General features: G+C 35.9%; 1 protein-coding gene across 2 annotated transcripts in view; it reads left to right on the top strand.

Moving 5' to 3' along the window:
* The window catches only part of LOC143021788 (toll-like receptor Tollo), a 143,499-nt gene that overhangs the window by 111,347 nt on the left and 9,052 nt on the right, over nucleotides 1-23,100 (top strand). The window contains exon 3 of one of the 2 annotated variants that reach the window (XM_076179518.1): nucleotides 2,291-2,407. The exons of the other annotated variant lie outside the window; for it this stretch is intronic. The gene's annotated coding sequence lies outside the window, so the exon portion shown is untranslated. The remainder of the gene's footprint in view (nucleotides 1-2,290; nucleotides 2,408-23,100) is intronic. 2 annotated transcript variants of the gene reach the window in all.

The raw sequence follows: 23,100 nt of genomic DNA, 5'->3' as shown, positions 1-23,100 counted from the left end.
TGGCACCTTGTCGAACGCTTTGCTAAAGTCAAAATAAATAACATCGTAATTATCATTGTTATCTGATGCCTTATATACTATAGGGTAAAAGGATAGAAGATTAGTCACACATGACTTACCCTTTGAGAAACCATGCTGTGAATCACGAATTAAATTATGTCTTTCGATGTGTTCTCTGAGTCTATTATGCAGACATAACTAACCCATTAAGTTAAGGAAAGATTCAAAATTCATTTGGGGACTGCACAAAAACAAGCTTTTGAAATTATAAACTAACTATTTCTCCAGTTCTCATATTTCCTAATTATGATAAGACATTCGTCGTACTGATGCGTCAGACGTAGGGTTAGTAGGGATCCTGATGGAAGAGACAGATGGAAAACTGCAACCAGTAGCTTTCAGATCGAGACTTTGTAACAGTGCAAAGAGAAACTATTCCATTACAGAAAGAGAAACAACAGCAGTGATATGTTCACTGGATAGTTTTGAAGATATGATACTGGGATATCCGATCAGAGTGTGGACTGATCATACAGCTATCCGGAACTTATTTAAACATAAGAATCTTAGGGTCAGATTAGCCAGGTGGTTTACTACACTTCAGTGCTACGAGGTTAAGCTTGAATACATTCCAGGTAGGAAGAACGTTGCAGCAGATGCACTATCTAGGAATATTAGCCAACCAACGACAGGGTTGATCAATTTTATCTGCAGTATTAATGAACTAGTAACATTAGATGAGGAATTGATAATAGTGGGCCAAAGAAGAAATAAGACTTGGGAAAAGTAGCACAGAATTTGATGAACCCAGGAGGTATTCTTCAAAGACTTCCAAAGGGGTATAAGATAGAGGAATTTTATTTGACCAATGGACTTTTGTATAGAAAAACAGTTGTAAGTGGAAAGGATATTTCTAGTAGCCCAGTGAATCAGTTGGTAATTTAATAAATTATTTTACCAGAGGTACAATTAATTCATGATAGTGATTATAATTGTCATACAGGAAAAGATCAAACTTATAGACAAGCGCAACTTAAATATTTTTGGCCAGGCATGAAGAGAGATATTTCCTTACATATTAATAATATAATTGCTTGAAATGTGCTGAGGTAAAAGGAAATACATATAAGCCTACTCCTATGCTGCCATATCCCATACCACAGAAACTTTGGGAAACAATTCATTTATATACACTAGGGTTACCTACGTCTGAAAATGAATATAGATATGTATTCGTTGCCATTGATTATCGTTCAAGATTTGGTATTTTACACCCCATACCAAATAAGAGAGCTGAAACAATTGCTTCAGTATATGAACAAATCTGTAATTTCACTACTCCCAAGATGTTAGTTTCAAACAATGGAACTAAATTTAATAGCAAAATATTGGAAGACTTATATAGGTTATTTAAGATAAACAAAATTAATATTCAAGTCAGTCATCCTCAAAACAATGGAATTGTAGAAAGGTTAAATAAGAAAATTATCACTTGTAAGTACTCTTCTGTCACACTGTTGCCGCCCCTAAGTCCCGTCTTTCTTTCGTGCTCATACTTTTGTTTAGTACGTCTATCACTTTCTACTTTTCTTTCACAACTGTGTTTACGACGTCCGCATGCATTATTGTTTACTCAAGCAATCTCGATTTCACTGCACACTGAATTAGGTTACACCATCAAAAACAAAACCGACATACAGTAATGAAATCGGGTCCCGAAGCATCCCTTCATCAACACAACGCTGAGAGCAAAGCTACACAATTCCTCACTCTCCTGCCTTCGGCCGTGCCCGCAAACCTCTCAACCCACAAAATGCAACCCTCGCCTTATAACTGTTGTTTACCAAACAGCCGATCCAATAGAAATGAAACTCCCACCATCCCACATAAAATATTATATACAAGAGATGAAGAAGCAACACCATGAAATAGCACACAAAATAAAATTACAAATACGAGATTTGGTCATGGCTAAAATGCATACAATCAGTAATAAACTTTCACTAAGATACTCTGGTCAATATAGAATAATTTATTTTGCAGGTGGAAATTAATACAATATCTTACACTTATGTATGATGCATTCCTGGGATTGGAAACCTGTGCGACCTGAATTAGGTCCTAGATTGAAATCAGTTGAAGGTACTATCTCAGTTTCTAACAAGTGTGAAATCTATGCAGGGACACTCCACTATTGCTAAAACCCTTAATGCAGTGCATATAACCGATGTAATATACCTCACAAATAAACAACTCTTCTAATAATGTTATTTTTTTCTCTCCTCCTTAGTTGTTGCTGCCTTAACATATTTTATTGCAATCAGAAGAATGAAGACATCAAAAAGTATTCCACACTTTTTCTTGAGTTTTTATTAGAAATTTATGGCATCCTCAGACCTTGGCAGCAGTAAGTGCCCGACTTAGGAATAGAGTTTTGCACACAATTTGCTGAAACTGTTTTCCATATATATATATATATATGTATAGATATATATATATATATATATATATATATATATATATATATACATATACATATATATATATATATATATATATATATGTATGTAAATATACATATATATATATATATATATATATATATATATATATATATATATATATTCATAGTTTGGCCATTGACTGTGGAATTTGATTAAGATATTTCAAAGATCAATAGGTAATTGAAGATATATATATATATATATATGTATATATATATGTATATATATATATATATATATATATATATATATATATATATATATATATATATATATATATATATATATTCATAGTTTGGACATTGACTGAGGAATTTGATTAAGATGTTCTAAAGATCAATAGGTAATTGGTGTTACAGACATTTGTACATGTTGGAGTTGTTGTATATTTCTTGGTTATTTATCGGATAGTTTGGGTTACTATTAAGTTGATGACAGCATCCATTGAATGTTATTTATTTTTCAACCTTGTTTTTAGCCATAACAACTACAGGTTATTCAAAAATAGTTTGAATTATTGAGTAAGCTCCCCGTTTAAAATGTTATCTCAAATGTTGTTTTCCAGAACATTGTAGTGTGCCGGAGCCCTGTAAGAGGGTAGTAGAAAAGGGTTGATCGAAGCAACCAAGTTGTATCTGCCGAGCCCTGTAAGAGGCTGGTAGAAAAGTAGATAGAAAGTGGGATAGAGGACGGGTATTACATTTTATGTGTTAGGTGTTTATAAAACAATATAGCGAGCGGGCGAGTAAGCTGTCTAACTTCGCTATCCGTCTTGTGTAGTTAATAAAATTCTTATTTGTAAACAATGGCCGGAGGCTCGAGTGAATTGCTGACATAGCATTCCTTGTAACTTAAATAAGATATGCAGATATTCGAGATTATTTAAGTAAGCAATATTATCATATAGACTTATAACAACGAATCTGATTGATTAAAGGATGGAGGAGGAGAAAATTAAATTTGTTCATAGATGTAAGACCACGCCCACTGGCGAGGATCTTAAATATAAAGTTAAAGATCATTGGACTAAAGAAATCACTACGTCACTGGAAAGCTCACATAGGATCTTGCATACGTGCTCTTGGGGGGTTCCTTTGGAGCGCGCTGTATAAGAATTAGTGGGAAAAAAATGCAAAAGGGAGAACCCTATATTTCATTTCCCTAGACAGAAAATTATAACTAAGAGGAAGTGAGTTGATATATCATAAGGGAGGACCATAAGGACGACAAAAGTCGACAGGACTAACAATGGAGAAAGTGACGAAAGTGGCAAAGGAGGCAACACCTTGAGTCAAATATGCTCCCTTTCTTGCTTACAGAATTCATGACCGGGGCAAGTTGATCTGGCCTGTCGAGAGTTGCTTGAAGTGGAAAAGGTGTCTGCATGGGATCTTTATTAGAGAGACCGTGGGGACTAGCACCTGCGTGTAAAGCAACATGCTCCCTGGTGTATGTCTCCTATTGATGACTATGATATATACATAAATATAAAAACATATGTAAGTATATATATATATATATATATATATATATATATACATACATATTTGCAGAAACCACTTAGAAAATAAAATAATTGAATACCGAACGTTTTCATCTATTCAAGCCATCAACTCCAGCTAAATGGGCAGGCAAAGGTAATGACCACAGAATTTATGACTGGCGCCAGTCGCCACTTCTCTCTGACCGTGGGGACTGGCGCCAGCATGTGAACGAAGCATTGCGCTCCTTAGCATGTGCCTCCTATTGATAATGATATATACATAGATATATATACATATATAAGTACGTACATATGTTCATATATACATATATATATACATACATATGTAGGTACGTACATATATTCATATATACATATATTACAAAGGATTACAAAGGCGGAACATGCCGACAGGAGACCTTTTGATCCATATCTAGGTCGGATGCCAAAAAAAAAAAAAATCATATTAGTAATAAAATAATAAATAAAAACTATAATAATGTAAATAACAAATAAAATACATAAATAAATGCATAGGTATAGTTAAAATGATAAACAAACAGGTAAATAGTAAATAATGAATTAACATATAACTAATAATAAATTAAAATCAGACAGACAAATTATAACAAAACAAAAACAAATAATATAAGATAAATTATGATCATTACAGCATCTTACTTAAGTATTTATCTAAATGATTCTTAAAGCTTTGAACTGAACTACATTGCACTACCTGTGCAGGAAGTTTATTCCATTCATTAACTACACGGTTGGCAAAGTTGTTTCTACCTACTTCCAAATTGAATCTATTTCCGGACAGTTTGAGACCATTGTTTCTTGTCTGATTCTCATTCAATGTGAAAATTTTGTCACTTTTGATGTTGTCAATTCCCTTTAAAATCTTAAAGACCTGTATCAAGTCACCTCTGTGTCTACGCTTTTTTAGGGAAAACAGATTCATGTGCTTTAGTCGATTTTGGTATGATTTATTTTTGATATTTGGAATCAGTTTTGTGGCTCGCCGTTGTACTTTTTCCAGTCTGTCAATGTCTTTAATGAGATTCGGTGACCATATGGAAACAGCATATTCCAAATGTGGACGAACTAACGATTTATATAGCTTGTTAATGAGTGATGGACTTTTGAAATCAAAAGATCGCGCAATCAGTCCCAGAATCTTATTTGCTTTCTCAGAGGCTGAAATACATTGCTTGGATGATTTGAGGTCGTTACTGATAATTACGCCGAGATCTTTTTCACTATCCACTTTTGTTAACGAATTTCCAAATAACTTGTAATCGTACTTACTGTTATTTTTACCTATGTGCATTACCTTGCATTTACTTGTGTTAAATTTCATTAGCCACTTTTCAGACCATTGCTGTAATTGATCTAAATCTTCTTGAATATCTAATTGGTTTGAGTGATCATTTGCCACTCCGCACAGTTTTGTATCATCAGCAAATTTGGAAACAGTAGATTTTAGTCCATGGTCTATATCATTTATATATACTATGAATAGAAGTGGCCCAAGAACGGAACCCTGAGGAACTCCACTTGCAACACTTTTCCATCCAGAAGTTTTTCCATTTAAAACAACTCTCTGTTTTCGACCATTCAACCAATTACTAGTCCAACCTAATAGGCTACCACTTATTCCATGCAAAGCTAGTTTAGTAAGTAGTCTTTCGTGTGGGACGGTATCAAAAGCTTTTGCAAAGTCTAGATATATTAAATCTATATTGTTTCTTTTGTCATAATTCGAGATAACTGTGTTGTAGAATTCGAGTAAGTTAGTCACTTAAGAACGTTTCCGTCTGAAACCATGCTGGCTATCATTTATCAAACGATTACTTTCTAAATGATGTTCGATAGCATCTCTGATGATAGTTTCCATTATTTTTCCTACGATTGAAGTCAAACTTATAGGCCTATAGTTATTTGGTTTCTTTTTGTCACCTTTTTTGAATATGGGAGTAACGTTAGCTAGCTTCCATTCTCTTGGGACATCTCCGGATATGATGGATTTCTTGAAAATAATTTCTAATGGAACAACAATCTCATTTTTCATTTCTTTTAAGATTCTTGGATGCCAACCGTCAGGCCCTGGTGTTTTATTAACTTTGAGTTTGTCTATACACCTTTTAATTTTTTCTTTTGTTATATCTACCGTAGTGAGTAAGTTTAACCCAGACTTTTCACAGGTTTCAGTTTGGAATTCACTTTGAGGTGTTTCGTTTACGAATACCGAGCTAAAATAATTGTTTAAGATATTACACATTCCTTAATTTGAATATTCAAGTTGACCGTCAGCAGATAATAGTGGACCAATGTGATTCCTAACAACCTATTTATCTCTAATGTAACTATAGAATTCTTTGGGATTTTCTTTGGATTTATCATATATATATACAAATACACGTACATACATATATACATTTATACATATATACATATGTACACATATACATACACACACACACACACACACACACACATACGCACACACACACACACACACACACACACACACACACACACACATATATATATATATATATATATATATGTATATATATATATTCTTGTTGACAAACGAGATTGAATAATATTGCTGTTTCTGCATTGTTTAGTTTAGTTTTTTTTTTTTTTTTGAACTTCTATTTCTCTTGCTAGTTTACTGTGTTGGACTGTTAGTTTGCTGAGTAGCTGTCCGTACGTGGTTGCAACGTTTCGGTCTTCTCTGGGGACCATCTTCAGGCTAATTGTTTCGGTGTATGTGTGTGATGTTTATATATTATTTTGCTTCTGTTTAGTTGGGTGGTGTCGTGTAAAGCGGTCTTCCTGATTGGCTGCTTCGTAGCCATCAGGAATCAGTAGGAGAGGTCACATGCGCTTTTGGGATGGGAGAATCTGGAGGTCTGTGCTGTGTATGTTCATGGTTGGTTGTAATACTGCTATGTAAATTGCTTCAATAAATGCTAATAGGGAGTCTCTTTCTCTGTCTATTCTTACTGTTCCTTTCTCTAAGATTTGGCGGGTGAGGGAAGTATTATGTTTGGTGTTATAGTGATTCTTTATGGTTCCATGTTGTATGTGGTAAATTAATCGTCTTGTAGGTTTTGTCCTCGTCATTCCAATGTATGTTTGAGACCCACAGTTCTCAACGGTACAAAAAGATAAAAATGCAGAAACAGCAATATTATTTAATCTCGTCTGTCAACAAGAAAATGTTCTTCCTGGATACACTGTATATATATATATATATATATATATATAAATATTTATATATACATATATATATATGTACATATATATATACATGTATATATATATATGTATGCGTAAATAACCACTAGGAAAAAGTAAACTAACGAAGCAGAGCGCTTTCGTGTAATTACATCTTCAGTGCAGATACAAAGAAGGAATTATAAGATGAAGAAACAAGGTACAGAATATATGACAGTGAAGAGGGCATTCGGAGAGGTAGTGGAAGAAGTACACGTGACGGACGTATGGGCCGTCCTGGTAGCCAACAAGTATGGGACGTTTGGGCCGTCCTGGTAACCAACAAGTATGGGACAACTGCTCATAATTTTTATTACAATTCAAACAATTTTGAAATTTCATGAGAAATAAAACTATCTAATTTGTACAAACCTTGATGAAGATTAACATTTATCCCCTTACTAGATTTGATCAAACTGCATTCAATTAAATTTCTTTCTGTTATGTTGTTGTTGTATGTGATGACTTTAGCGTTATCCCAGTCAACTGGGTGGTTAAAATGGTTCATGTGGTTGAATATACCGCTAGATTGGTTTCCCTCTCTAACGTATTTCTTATGTTGATTAATTCGTGTTGTGAGTGCTTTAGCAGTCTGACCAACATAAAACTGATTACATGATTTGCAAGGTATTTTGTACACACACCCTTTATTACTATTGACAGAATTATTTATGAGCATTTGTCTTACAGTGTTCTTGTTATTGAAAACTACATTAATGTTAAATTTACGTAACATATTTGGAATATTTTGCAGGTTCTCTTGGTACGGTAAAATTAGCAAGTTATTCATATTGAAAGTTTGAGTTGACCTAAGGTTGTAAAATGTCCTTTTAGCACGATAGTAAGCTTTATCAAGAACATGTGTGGGGTATTGTAGCTTAGTACCAATGTCGTAAATACATTGGTACTAAGCTACAATACCCCACACATGTTCTTGATAAAGCTTACAATCGTGCTAAAAGGACATTTTACTACCTCTCCGAATGCCCTCTTCACTATGTCATATATTCTGTACCTTGTTTCTTCATCTTATAATTCCTTCTTTGTATCTGCACTGAAGATGTAATTACACGAAAGCGCTCTGCTTCGTTAGTTTACTTTTTCCTAGTGGTTATTTACGCATTTGTGAACACACGCTCCTGGTGTTTTTATTGCATATATATATATGTATATATATATATATATACATATATATATATATATATATGTATGTATATATATATATATATACATACATATGTATGTATATATATATATGTATGTATATATATATATATGTATATATATATGTATATATATGTATATATATATATATATATATATATTCAAATATACATATACATATATCATACAAGCACTGAATGTCCGCAGTACATAGATTTTTACATTAATTTTCATTTTGATTCCATATCATCACGATCGAGACTGAGAAAGAGCTCGATGGAAGTATATGCAGAAATTGATATGTCACTTTTTATTTGTTACATGTCAGCTTGGTTTGAGTTCATAGCTTGACTACGTATCAATTTCTGTATATGCTTCCATTAAATTAGAATTAAAATTAATATTACTGAAAAGATGAAAATATACACGCATATACATACAAGCATATACTTATAAAGTGGGTGGGAAGAGGAATGACGAGTCTTAATCCGAATTTATTCTTGACTAGTTTTGCTACAAGCTTTAAAAAAGTGCTACAGGGTTAGAATTGGCATACACGTATATGTGCATACCTTTCCTAGTGGATATTTATATCACCTATTACAGATAAATTTATTGGAGCGGAAGTGGACATGGTGATGAAAAAATGGACAGTTAAAAACAAAGCATAGTAATGGTAAAGAAAAATTATCATTTAAAGATAACAGCAACGAAGTGGAAAAAACCGAAGTGGCTATCTTAGGACAAAATCTAGCTCTGGAGGAACTGTTCCTTAGACGAAAAATCCTAGAGATAAAAACCACAAAGCAAAATCTAAACAAGTAAAATGTAATATGATATATAATGGGATGAGATAAAATAAAATGAGACAAAACAAACGAATTATATAAAACAAATCGAAAAATAAAAACATCAAATGAAGGAAATAAGGTAAAGTAACAATGTCGATATTGATATAAAAGAGAAGTAGAAATACAATAATAAACAATATTGATGACACATCGAGGTGTCGTCTAAGTAGTGAAAAAATGCATATATTGACAAAGTCCTGGTGTGAAACAGAAACAATAAGGCATGATTTCTGATAACACAGCGATAGCGATTATATATACATGTATATATATATATATATATATATATACATATATATATATATACATATACACATATATATATATATATATATATATATATATATATAAGTATACATATATATATATATATATATATTATATATATACATACTCGTCGAAGACTGTAGTAGAGTCAGTAAATTTAGCTGTAGACGTTAGTAGTGTACCAGAGATTGCAAAAGAAGAAGTAAGATTTGCTCTAAAAAATATGAAACGAGGAAAAGTACCTGGGGAAGATGGTATATCGATAGATCTGTTGAAAGACGCTGGGAAAGAAGTTCATATTAAGTTAGCTCAGTTGTACACCCAGTGCTTACGTCAGTAAAGCGTTCCTGAATCCTGGTACAATGGTATAGTAACTTTGTTTCATAAAAAAAGAGACCAGAAGGACCTTATTAACGATCGATAGATTAGCTTGCTATCAAATGTATATAAAGTATTCTCCAAGATCCTTACAAATAGACTAAGTAAAATGTTAGATGGAAACCTACCGAGAGAACAATCAGGGTTTAGAAGAGGATAATCGACTCTATGCCATTTGCAGGCGATTAACCAACTAATCGAGAAAACGATAGAATACAATATACCTCTCTGTTTATCTTTTGTAGTTTACGAGAAGGCCTTTGACTCGGTAAAACAAATACCAAAACTAAACTCGCTACGCAATCAGGGTACAAACGAACAGATCATAAGGGTTTTAGAAAATATCTATGCGAAAGGTATGATTCGACTACATAAAGATACGGAAAATATCAAGATTGAGATAGGAGTACGGGAAGGCGATACAATTCTACCTAAATTATTTACAGCTCGCTTGAAAGAGATTTTCAGAAGGTTGAGTTGGGAAGAGAAAGGTTTGGAGATTAATGGCGAATATTTGAACCAACTAAGATTTACGGATGACATTATTCCTATTTGAGAGAGAGCAGAAGACTTGAAAGATATGCTGAGTGATCTGAAAAAGGAAAGTCTCAAAGTAGTTTTAAAATGAATAAGACCAAAACCAAAGTATATATATATATATATATATATATATATATATATATATATATATATATATATATATATATATATATACATATATATACATATATCTATATTCATACATATATATGTATATATTTGTTTGAGAAATTCGCTAGTGAGCAGCGACATCAATCAGACAATCTCCTTGACAGTAGCGCACGGGATTCGAGCCCGATGCGTCTGGAAGTAAACTCCCAAGACACACTATCCTTAGACCGCTCGATCGTTAATAAGGTCCTTCTGGTCTCTTTTTTTATGAAACAAAGTTACTATACCATTGTACCAGGATTCAGGAACGCTTTACTGACGTAAGCACTGGGTGTACAACTGAGCTAACTTAATATGAACTTCTTTCCCAGCGTCTTTCAACAGATCTATCGATATACCATCTTCCCCAGGTACTTTTCCTCGTTTCATATTTTTTAGAGCAAATCTTACTTCTTCTTTTGCAATCTCTGGTACACTACTAACGTCTACAGCTAAATTTACTGACTCTACTACAGTCTTCGACGAGTAAAGCTCTTGGTAAAGTTCTTCTACTCTTTTTATCATTCTGTCTCTGCATTTAATGATTTCTCCAATTCTATCTTACAAACATCATTTGCTGTCTTCCTAAAGCATGTATGCGCTCGGTCCCTTTAATACTCTTACCTTTACGAATAGTTTCCTCTATTTCATCCATGTTTCTCTTTCTTTTCTCTGATCTCTGCCTTTTGTTGATAAGCTTGTTTAGTTCTTCTCTTTCTATTTCGTTTCTCCTGCTTTTAATCTTCATGGTCCTTCTTCTTTTAATTAGGTCATTTGTATCTTTGGAGTATTTGTTTGCTCTAATACTTCTGTACTTCCTACTTTCTCTGCCGATTCTCTAATAATATTCACTAAATTCACATTCATATCTTCCACGGTGTCCTTGCTTGTTCTTAGAGCTTTAAATTTATTTTTAATTTCTAACTAAAATTCCTTCTTATTATCCTTAACTTTTGCTAGGCTAATTTTCTTTCTTAAAACTTGTTTATTTCTCTCGGCTCTGAAATTGAATTTAGTTGTGCAACCTACCATTCTATGGTCACTACCTATGTTAATTATATTTATGACTTTAACATTGCTAACGCTCTTGCTCTCATCTCCTAATATGAAGCCTACTTCGTTCTTTGTTGTTCCATTTTAACTTGTCCAGTTCCATTTATGTCCTACACCCTTTTGGAAGAAAGGGTTCATTATCCTCATGTTGTAGTTCTCTGAAAAATTGACAAACATCTCGCCTCAATCATTTCTTTCACCGACTCCAATGTACGACTCATTTCCCATCTTCTTCCCCACTAAGCATTAAAGTCGCCTATTACCAACGTGTATTTACTTCTTTCTTGATCCATTACCTGACTTAAATCATCATAGAAGGATTCAATATCATCGTCTGGACCTTGTGAACTTGGTGCATAAATCTGAAATATTTTTAGAGTGAACCTTTTACACAGCCTAATCACAATCCAAGGTACCCTGTCGGATAAACCAATAAACTTGACTACATTACCAGAAACCTCTCGGTTGATCAAGAATCCTACTCCTACTAGATCTTTCTTTGTCCTTACCTCTATAGTAGAACAGGTGGTGACCATCTTGCAATTGTATCAGCTTTTCTTCCTCTCTTCGGACTTTGCTCAGTCCTACGACGTCCCACTTGATGTTACCTAGTTCTTCCATTAAACTCTCCAGCCTGTGGTCTTCTGAAAGAGTTCTTACGTTGTAAGTATAGATCTTTATTTTCTTCATACAGTTTAATGTCCAAGAATAGTATCTGCTTGGACAGTGCTTACTCACATTCGGTGGCACATTGCCAGTAAGCACATTAGGTAATGCGGTTGGACCTTTAGGAGACAATGATTCAACAGGAACGCCCGGTTTTGTTTTGTTTGCGCTGTTCATGTTTGCTATGTAGGGCTTTTGGCAGTAATCTCACACAAACCCACACCCACACAAACACACACACACACACACTCACACCCACACCCGCCCACACATACCTACACATACATATATATTATGTACATAATGTATATATACATTTTCAAGACAAAATGCCACAAGACAAAAAGCCACACAACATAATGTCCACAGACAAAATGTCACAAGACATAATGCCACATAACATAATGTCGCAAAATAAAAACAAGAATAAACACCAGTCCTATTTTTCTAACTTATAAAATTAGACATTTTTTATAAATGTAAAATAGGTGATACATATATAAACCAAACAACAACATATTTAAAACCTCTGTTTTATTTTGTTTGTTTATTTGTTTGTTTTTATATTAAAAATAGAACACTGTATACACAATATCAAACTCGATTAAGCTTATGACATACATTCTCGGGGCTCCAGGTTGAATGGATCCCATCGACATCACGCTCTGTGAGGAAGATCTGAATGCTCCACAACACTGCCATTTTGATTTGGCACCTGGTATCATGTTGTTGTTGCCAGATAACTTCTTTTAAGTCCTATGTCATTTTTCGGAGTGAGGAGTAGAGCAGAACTAGGAGTGGAGGGTGAATGGGGATGGTTCAAGGAGGAAGTCACAAGGTGTGTAAAGATGGTGTGTGGAACAAGGAGGACAGGAGGAAAGAGAAGGAAGGGTAGTGAGTGGTGGGATGAGGAAAGAAGGAAGGTTGTAGAAGAGAAGAAGCGAGCTTCACAGATTGGTTAAAAATAGGACGAGGGAATCGTATGAGAGGTACAAAGAAAAGGGAAGAGAAGTAAAGTATAAGATTAAGGAGGCAAAGAGGAGAGCAGATGTGAAATGGGGTAAGAGTATGACAGAAATTTTCTAAAGTAATAATAAATGTTTTAGAGAGGAATTAAGAGAGGAAGAGGAGGCAAACCAAGTAGAGAAGAAAAGGTAAAAGGTGCAGATGGAGACATGATAATGGAAGAAAAAGATGGGCGGAGTATTTTAGGGAGTTGCTAAATGTGAAGGAGGATAAGGAGGGAAAGGTAGTTTCAGTGGGAAGCGCGAAGAAAATGACCGTGATGAGTGAGGAAAATGGAGGAGAAATAAGGAAAGATGAAGTGAAAGCAGTTGTTAAGATGATGAGAGCAGGTAAGGCACCTGGGTTGGATGGATGTCATGCAGAATGTCTGAAATAAAAAAGGAGGTACATTAATGGTGGACTGGATGGTGAGGTTATTAAATGTTTGTTTAAGAGAGGGTAGAGTACCCGAGCACTGAAGGAGTGCTTGTATACTTCCACTTTACAAGGGAAAAGGGGACAAGTGTGAGTGTAGTAAGTTCAAAGGGATCAGCTTGTTAAGTGTAGTTGGGAAGGATTGGGAGAGGAAAAGAGGGAGTAATTTGTGAGGAACAGTGTGGGTTTAGGACAGGTAGGGGTTGTGTAGATCAGATTTTCGTGGTAAGACAGATATGTGAGAAAGCTTCAGGAAAAGGTAAGGATTTTTTTTTTTTGTGGGGGGGGCTTTTATGGATCTAGAAAAGGCTTTTGACGGGGTAGACAGGAAAGCACTGTGGGGGTATTGCAGATATATGGGATAGGAGAAAAGCTTTTAAGAGCAGTCAAGATTTTTTACGGGAGTAGTAGAGCTTGTGCTAGGATTAGAAATGGAGAGAGTGAGTAATTTGAGTTAAAGGTGGGACTTTGTCAGGGATGTGTTATGTCGCCCTGGCTGTTCAATTTATACATGACTGGGGTGGTGCGAGAGTTAAAGGCAAGGGTAGTGGGTAAGGGATTGGAGATGGTTAAAGAAAATGGAGAAAAGTGGGAGATAAGCCAGTTGTTGTTTGCTGACGACATTGTGCTCGTAGCAGGATCAGAGGAGGGATTGAGTGAGGTATTTCAGCCTTGCCTTCACTGGGATTTACTCCTTCCACCTTTATGTCACTTCTGACCACACACATTACCCTTCTACCCATTTCGTCTTTTCTGTTTCTTCTCCAGATGTATCTGCTGTTTACCAACTGTATATAAATTTTGTGGGGAAGTTTAGTTTCCACTAGACACAAAATACCAGGCTCGTTTATCCTTAAATCGTCTTATCTCCAACCTAGCCGATATTAGATCATCAACAATAGCATGTGCTATTCTAAGTTTCCTTGTAGTGCTTTCTTTGCAATACTGCCTTCCTGTGTTTTTAGAAAATATTTCCTCACCTTCTGATTGACAGCTCGCCAAAAAAATTGCCGTTTTTTTCTTCGATGCTCCTATCAATTTTGGCTTTGGCTTCCTGTAAGAGCTTTAGTGTCTTTGCTCGTTCCTCTTTGTTATCATCTTTTCTAATCCAAATATTTTTTAACTCTTCTTCTCATGCTAACTTCCAAGACTTGCTGATTACTTCTTTTGCCATGGCCTGTGATTTGAACTTTATTTTTATTGAGCGTGCATAGTTTCTCTTGTATTTCCTTAATTTACACATGCTATCAATCTGGTCTGTTACATTGAAGACATTCCCTAGAATTGTTGATATAATTTTCCTAACAATTTTCATTTCTTGTTCTTGGCGTATCTCCATTAAGTTATTGTATTCTTCTTGTCACTCAAGGAGAAGGACGCATCTAGATTTGTCTACAATATCTCTGACAAGAGATTCTCTCTGTTTTTTTTTTTTTTTTTTTTTTTTTTTTTTTTTTTTTTTTTTTTTTTTTTTTTTTTTTTTTTTTTTGTTTTTTTTTTTTGTTTTTTTACAAAACTGAGTATTCTTTCTAGGCTATCTCTCTTCTTTTTCATGAAAGTGGCAGTTACCGACAAGACTGACGAGTTAAACACCATATGAGGACGGAGCCTTTATTTGCACGACGTTTCGCTTATTAAAGCTTTTTCAAGTACTTGAAAAAGCTGTAATAAGTGAAACGTCGTGCAAATAAAGGTTCCGTCCTCATATGGTGTTTAACTCGTCAGACTATCTCTCTCCTGTTGCTCCATGATCTCTTTAAAGGTTATTCTATCTCCCCTATCTTCATTTGTTGTTGGCCTATCTTCCTTTTCCTCCACGGTATTTAGAATCCTTTGTGTGTGTGTGTGTGTGTGTGTGTGTGTGTGTGTGTGTGTGTGTGTGTGTGTGTGTGTGTGTGTGTGTGTGTGTGTGTGTGTGTGTGTGTGTGTGTGTGTGTGTGTGTGTGTGTGTGTGTGTGTGTGTGTGTGTGTGTGTGTGTGTGTGTGTGTGTGTGTGTGTGTGTGCGTGCGTGTGCGTGTGTGTGTGTGTGTGTGTGTGTGTGTGTGTGTGTGTGTGTGTGTGTGTGTGTGTGTGTGTGTGTGTGTGTGTGTGTGTGTGTGTGTGTGTGTGTGTGTGTGTCTCACTTCCCTTCTCAATCTATCAATCTCTGTTTTCTGATACAGTTTTGTTTCATTTTCTTATTGAAAGTTTTGCTTCAGATTGTGCAATCTAGCTTCGTTGGAGGACATTAAATCTCTAAATCTTTTCAACTCAATAAGAATTTGAACTTGAGACTTATCTTCTTATTCGAAATCATTCTCTGCCCTACATTTAGTTTTTCAATTGATTTGCTCACTTTTTTGGGTGTGAAGTTTTCGAAACATTCCTCTATTAATGTAGACAGTAATAAAAGACAACACTTTGTGATATAAACAAACTAGAAATTAATTTTGATCTTATTTTGTTTTCATATCATGAGCAACTTCGGTGACGAAATCCACTACTTTCCTTCCATGAATCTCTCCAAAAATTAAAACTAGCAATTTTTGTCTCTACTGTGACCCTGAATAGCTGGGCATTCCTTTGTCTAGTTGATAATTTCACTGGGCTGCATAAAAAATTGCAACAAAGACGTCATTAGCATTTCCCATTAGAATTTTGCATGCTGAATCCAGAAATAATACTCATTTTTTTCAGGGTTCTTATTTTTCTTTGTAACAATCGAAACTAAATTATTCAGGTTTATCGTGTAGAAATGCGTCTGAGCCAGGTCTATAAAATCCCTGTAAATTTATATAGGTAAGTAAAGGCAAAAAGAGGTTGACAGGCCATTTTATTTTATTGAGAAGAATCAAAATCATGATAAATGTACATTACACACATATGTACATATCTGCTTACAAAAATCACAATTGTAATAAAGTATTTGAATGTTGAGACCAGTTATTTTCCCTGAAAGGCACGCTTTCGAGAATTTCTCTTCTGCGCCGGTGTATCAGCAGATGTTGCACGGCTTCTTTGAAGCGACCAGCGGAAATCAGCCATCATCGTCACGCTCCAATTGCCTTGAGAGCGGTGCTCCATTTCGGATATATCTTGATGGAATCTCTCCCTCTGTTCCCCATTGAAGTCACCCGAGCTGGCAAGAAAGCAGTCAAGATGCCTATGGAGGAAATGCATTTTTATGCTCATCCGTACGCCAGCCGTCTCATATGCTTCAAGCATGTTCCTAATTCTTTCCTTGTAGTTATCAGCTTTTGTGTTCCCCAAGAAGCCTGTTACGACTAACTTAAAACTATTCCAAGCACTTCTTTCACGAGGTATTAATGCTTCAGTAAAGCCGGTATCTGAAAGAAGCTCACGAATCTGTGGTCCAACAAATATGTCGGCTTTCATTTTAGCGTTACTTACAGAAGGGAATTTGTGAGACAGGTACTTAAATCCTTCTTCTTCTTTCTGGTACAAGTGGTATAGCTTTGACGTTATGGCGGCCGATACAAATTCCGTCCGTTGTGGCCATTGCACTTCTCGGTAGTGTATGGAATCTGCAAGGCTGGCCCACAAGCATAAAAAACATATATGTTTTGTGTAGCTACCCTGATGCCCTAACAAAATACTTAGGACCTTCAGGTCACCACAAAGAAGCCAATTGTGATCCTGATATTGTATGTTGTTAAGAAGAAGTGACATGGTAGCATAGGTTTCTTTCAGGGTGCTGGAATGAGCAATGGGTAATGATGCTATTTTTGCCATTAAAAAGTAACACGGCTTTCAGATTCCTTGTAGAGGAGTCAGTAAAAAGTCTCCATTCTTCAGGATGGTATTCCTTGCCCATGTGTCCCACATGACGTGAAACATCATGACAATATACCATGTCATCTGTCTTAGTAAAGTACCGCACAAATTCCTGCTCTCGATGCCTATACCATGCAAAACGTGTGCTGCTTCCCAAAAAAAAAATTCTCTGCCAACCTTGAGCCTAGCAATTGTGGAGATTCTTTTGACAGCCCAAGATCTCAAACAAAGTCATCTAGCTTGCTTTGTTCAAATAACTGAGGGCTTTTCTCAGGGATCCCGGTAGGGTGAAACTCTTCATACACATCTGCATCTTCACGATCACTACTTGAAGTTACTTGTACTGTTACGGTGAACATTCTCAGGACAAATTGGTACTGGGACGTCATCACTGTGTGGTGCAAGTCGCAAAGCTGATGGAATGTTTGGATATTTAATGTATTTCATGCTTTTAACATTCCTCCCTAGCGGTTTCACCATACAGAAATAGCACTCATCATGGTGATTTTTCGGTTCCGCCAAACTATTGGTATACCAAATGATATTAACTTACGTTTCCCTTTATTCCAATGGCTGAACTCAGAAATACAGTTCACACAGGCAATGTGAGGAGCCCATGGCTTATCCTGATGTCCTAGTTCAATGGTAAGGTAGGCACGATACAGACGTTTTACTGAAGATGTGGTAGTGCATTTCTGTTTTGAGGTTGTGTATTTCCGCATATGTAGCAGAACGAGTCAGAACGGTTCTTGGAAATCTGCGGCATCCTTCAGTTAATCTGTAATAAAAGAAATAAGCATAAGACACAGTTAATGATCACACGCGGACATTACACAGTAATAATTAGCGCTATAACACGCACTGTGTAACACAGAAACTAGGACCCCATGAGCACTACAATGTTAAGCACGCGCAAAATTGTTCTGGAAAATCATATTGTCATTAAGGTTGCATTTTTTTATGCAGCCCAGTGTTATTCTAATTTGGCTTTGCCTGATAGGCAAATCTAGGAGCGTCGCTTCACGTCGCCGTCGTCATCCCCGTCACGTCCTGACGAGCATTACCATTTTCCCTCCCTGACTCTCTCCTAAAGTTAAAACCAGCGATATTTTGCCTTTACTGTGACCTTGAAATGGCATTACTTACCCCTGTTCATTCAATTGGTAAGTATTTTCACCTGGCTTTGCCTATTAAAGGCAAATCTAGGAGCGTCGCGTCGAGTCGCCGCCGCAACCGCGCCGTTGTAGGGTTAAAGGTAGGGTAACAAATAATTAGAAGATTCCAGAGGAATATTAAACGTAAAGTTTGAATAACAAAGAATATTGATATATAAACAGAAAACAAGGACAAGTAAATATATACATGGAAATTATTAACACATTAAAGGATGGATATATGAGGGTCTAATATACCAAAATATGTAATGTATAATAATTAGATAATAATAGTAAGAAGAATGAGACCCTAATTGAGAAACAAGTCTTCTCATTAGTCTATCCTAAAAGTTAGATCTTAAGTAAGTACGATTAGAAGTCATTTGGAAATTCGTTAACATAAGTGGATAGTGAAAAGGATCTCGGCGTAATTACTAGTAACGATCTCAAATCATCTAAGCAGTGTATTTCAGCCCCTGAGAAAGCAAATAAGATTCTAGGACTGATTGCGCGATCTTTTGACTTCAAAACTCCATCTCTCATTAACAAGCTATATAGATTATTAGTTGGTCCACATTTGAAATATGCTGTTTTCGTATGGTCACCGAATCTAATTAAAGACATTGACAGATTGGAGTACAACGCCGAGCCATAAAACTGATTCCAAATATAAAAAATAAATCATACGAAAATCGACTAAAACATATGAATCTGTTCTCCTAAGGAAGATTAGACTCACAGGTGACTTGATACAGGTATTAAAGATTCTAAAGGGGATTGACAACATCAAAAGTGACCAAATTTTTACATTGAATGAGAATCCGACAAGAAATAATGGTCTCAAACTGTCAAAAAATATATTTAATTTGGAAGTGGGTAGAAACAACTTCGCCAACCGTGTATTTAATGAATTGAATAAACTTCCCGCAGAGGCAGTGCAATGTAGTTCAGCTCGAAGCTTTAAGATTCGTTTAGATAAACATCTGAGCAAAATGCTGTAATGACTCATTTATTTTATATTATTTGTTTATTTGTTTGTTATTATTTGTCTGTTTATTATTTGCTTGATTTTCATATATCATTTATCTGTCAATTTCGTATTATTTACTATTTACCTGTTTGTTTATTATTTAGATATACCTATGCATTTATTTATTTTATTTATCATTACTTATCATAATTTTTTTTATTTTCTATTTAGTTATAATTATTACATTCTTTTGTCGTATCCGACCTAGTTATAGACCAAAAGTTGTCCTATTGGCATGCTCCGCCTCTGTAATCCTTTGTTAACACAAAGAATCTCGGACGAATGGCAACGGTGAAGGGGATCCGTGTTCTTATCTAGTAGTCGACCTGGAGTGATGTACTTCCGGGAAGGCATCGAGGACTAACGCCGAGGAGAGGGGAGGGAAGAGTTAGATTTCATAGTCTCAGTCTCTCAGAAAGCCGGCTGTGACGTCACATATTCAATCAGTTGTCCCCTTGGTCCAATGAGTTCGCGAGTCAACCGGTGTGTGTGACAAGGTACTTAAGGCTAACTATTCTAGAAGAAGCCGGCATTTGACGTCACTTCGTCAATTTCCTTTATATCGGGAGACTGCGTATTCGAGTGCGTACGTGACTTTCGACAGGTACAGAAACACATTATTATTACAATTTTGATAACATACATAAGATATTAAATGTATAAAGGATCTCACATTGGATACCTTAATGGTGCAGTTGCATTTACATATCAATATACAAAATCATAATAAATAATACATAATGACAAATATGTATGAATGACACACATGGGTAAGATATGATGAAAAGAAAAACAATTCATACAAACAATAACATAATAATCATATTACGTTACAATATACATGCATACATACAGTATATATATATATATAAGTATATATATATATATATATAAAAGTATATATATATATAAAAGTATATATATATATATATATACATACATATATATATATATATATATATACATTTCCAATATGTATGCATGTATACATGTATAAATGCATATTAATATATACCGGTATTTATACATCGACATATATATATATATATATATATATATATATATATATATATATATATATATATATATATATATATATATATATATATATATTTATACATACACCAAGAGTTTTTCCCCCCTACACTGGGGGTAGCCAAAAAGAAAAAGGCGTACAAGCCACTCCCACCTATTACATTTCCTATATATTCCACTCCCCTCCACCCTCCTCCCTCCCTCTCATCTTGGCACATCCTGGATGACGGGTCATCCCTGCATCCTGTCCACTACCCTGGGTCAGAAGAAGTGTTGCAAACCACAGCACACCCACAGCAAGGCCGCTTCATAAATTCGGCGACCCCCCACCTCCGTCCCCCCATGTAGAAAAGGAGGAGACGGGGAGAAATCCCTTTCGGCTGCGTCAAATTTTTCCCATACCTATTTCCTCACCCCCGATCCCCCACCCACTCCCCATCATGCATCACAGCATCATCTATACACAACCCCTCTCCATTTGCCCCTATCTTCTGTCCTCTCCCGTCCATCCTCCACAGACATTCCTCTCTTTTGTAATGCCCCTTTCACCCCATCCATCCATCTCATCCTAGGACGCCCCCTCATATTCACTCCTTCCACCTCTGCCTTTCATACCTCTTTTACTAATCTTTCTTCACTCATTCTTTCCATGTGTCCAAACCATCCTAATACTCTTTCATCAACCCTATCTCCCAGTTCCCTTTCCACCCCTGTTCTCCTCCTCACCTACTCATTTCTCACTCTATCTAGCCTAGTAACCCCTATCATACTTCTCAGACACCTCATCTCAAACACATTCAAACTCCTTCTCTCTTCCTCTCTCATGTTCCATGTTTCTGCCCCGTACAGTGTTGTTGGCACAATCACTCCTTCATATAACCTCCTCTTAGCATCCATTCCCAAATGTCTATTTCTCATTACACTTTTTAATCCACCAAGGCATTTACTCGCTTCTCTCAATCTACATTCTACCTTCACCCCCACTCCTCCCTTTCCTGCCACATTCGCACCCAAGTATCTAAAACTATCCACTTCCTCCAGTCTTTCACCCTTAATGCTCACTTCCAGCCTGCTGTCAATCTCTCCCCTTATACATCTCATCACCTTACATGTCGTAAGCCTTTTTCAGATCCATAAAAGCCCAAAAAATATCCTTACCTTTTCCTATAGCTTTCTCACATATCTGTCTTACCACAAAAATCTGATCTACACAACCCCTACCCGTCCTAAACCCACACTGTTCCTCACCAATTACTCCCTTTGTTCCTCTCCTAATCCTCTCAATCAAGATCCTCCCATAAGCCTTCCCAACTTCACTCAACAAGCTGATCCCTCTGAAACTACTACACTCACACTTGTCCCCCTTTCCCTTGTAAAGCGGAACTATACAGGCATTCCTCCAGTCCTCCGGCACTCTACCCTCTCTTAAACAAACATTAAATAACCTCACCAACCAGTCCACCATCAATGTACCTCCCTTTTTCAGACATTCTGCATGGCATCCATCCAGAACAGATACCATACCTGCTCTCATCATCTTAACAGCTGCTTTCACTTCATCCTTCCTTATTTCTCTTCCATTTCCCTCATTCATCACTCTCATTTACTTAGCGCTTCCCACTGCAACTACCTTTCTCTCCCTATCCTCCTTCACATATAGCAACTCCCTAAAATACTCTGCCCACCTTCCTCTTAATGCCTTCTCTTCTATTATCATCTCTCCACTTCCACCTTTTACCTTTTCTTCTCTACTTGATTCGCCTCCTCTTTCTCTTTTAATTTCCTTCCAAAACATCTTTTTATTACTTTTAAAATTTCTGTCATACTCTTACCTCATTTCACATCTACTCTCCTCTTTGCTTCCTTTATCTTATGCTTAACTTAACTTCTCTTTACTTTGTACCTCTCATACAATTCCCTCTTCCTAATTTGTAGCCAATCTATGAATGCCTGCTTCTTCTCTTCTACACCCTTCTTTGCTTCCCCGTCCCACCACTCACTACCCTTCCTTCACTTTCCTCCCGCCCTTCTTGTTCCACACACCATCTTTGCACACCTTATGACTCCCTCCTTGAACTATCCCCATTCCTCCTCCACTCCAAGTTCTACTCTATCCTTTATTCCCTCCCATTCCTCTTTCAGCTTCTTCTTATACTCATTCTCCTTTTTTTTCTCTCTCATTTAGGCAATTCACTCTAAGTACCTCCCTACCTTCTGCCCTTTTCCTCTTTCTCCACCTATTCTCCACTCTCAATTTACCTTCCACCAGAAAATGATCTAATATTCCCCCACTTAGAACATGTACATCTTTAACTCTTC

This window comes from Oratosquilla oratoria, chromosome 42 (assembly GCF_046742065.1).
Source record: "Oratosquilla oratoria isolate Oo_2021 chromosome 42, ASM4674206v1, whole genome shotgun sequence".
NCBI lineage: Eukaryota > Metazoa > Arthropoda > Malacostraca > Stomatopoda > Squillidae > Oratosquilla > Oratosquilla oratoria.
Note: the sequence above shows the minus strand (reverse complement) of the source record. Positions and strands in the feature narration are given on the sequence as shown.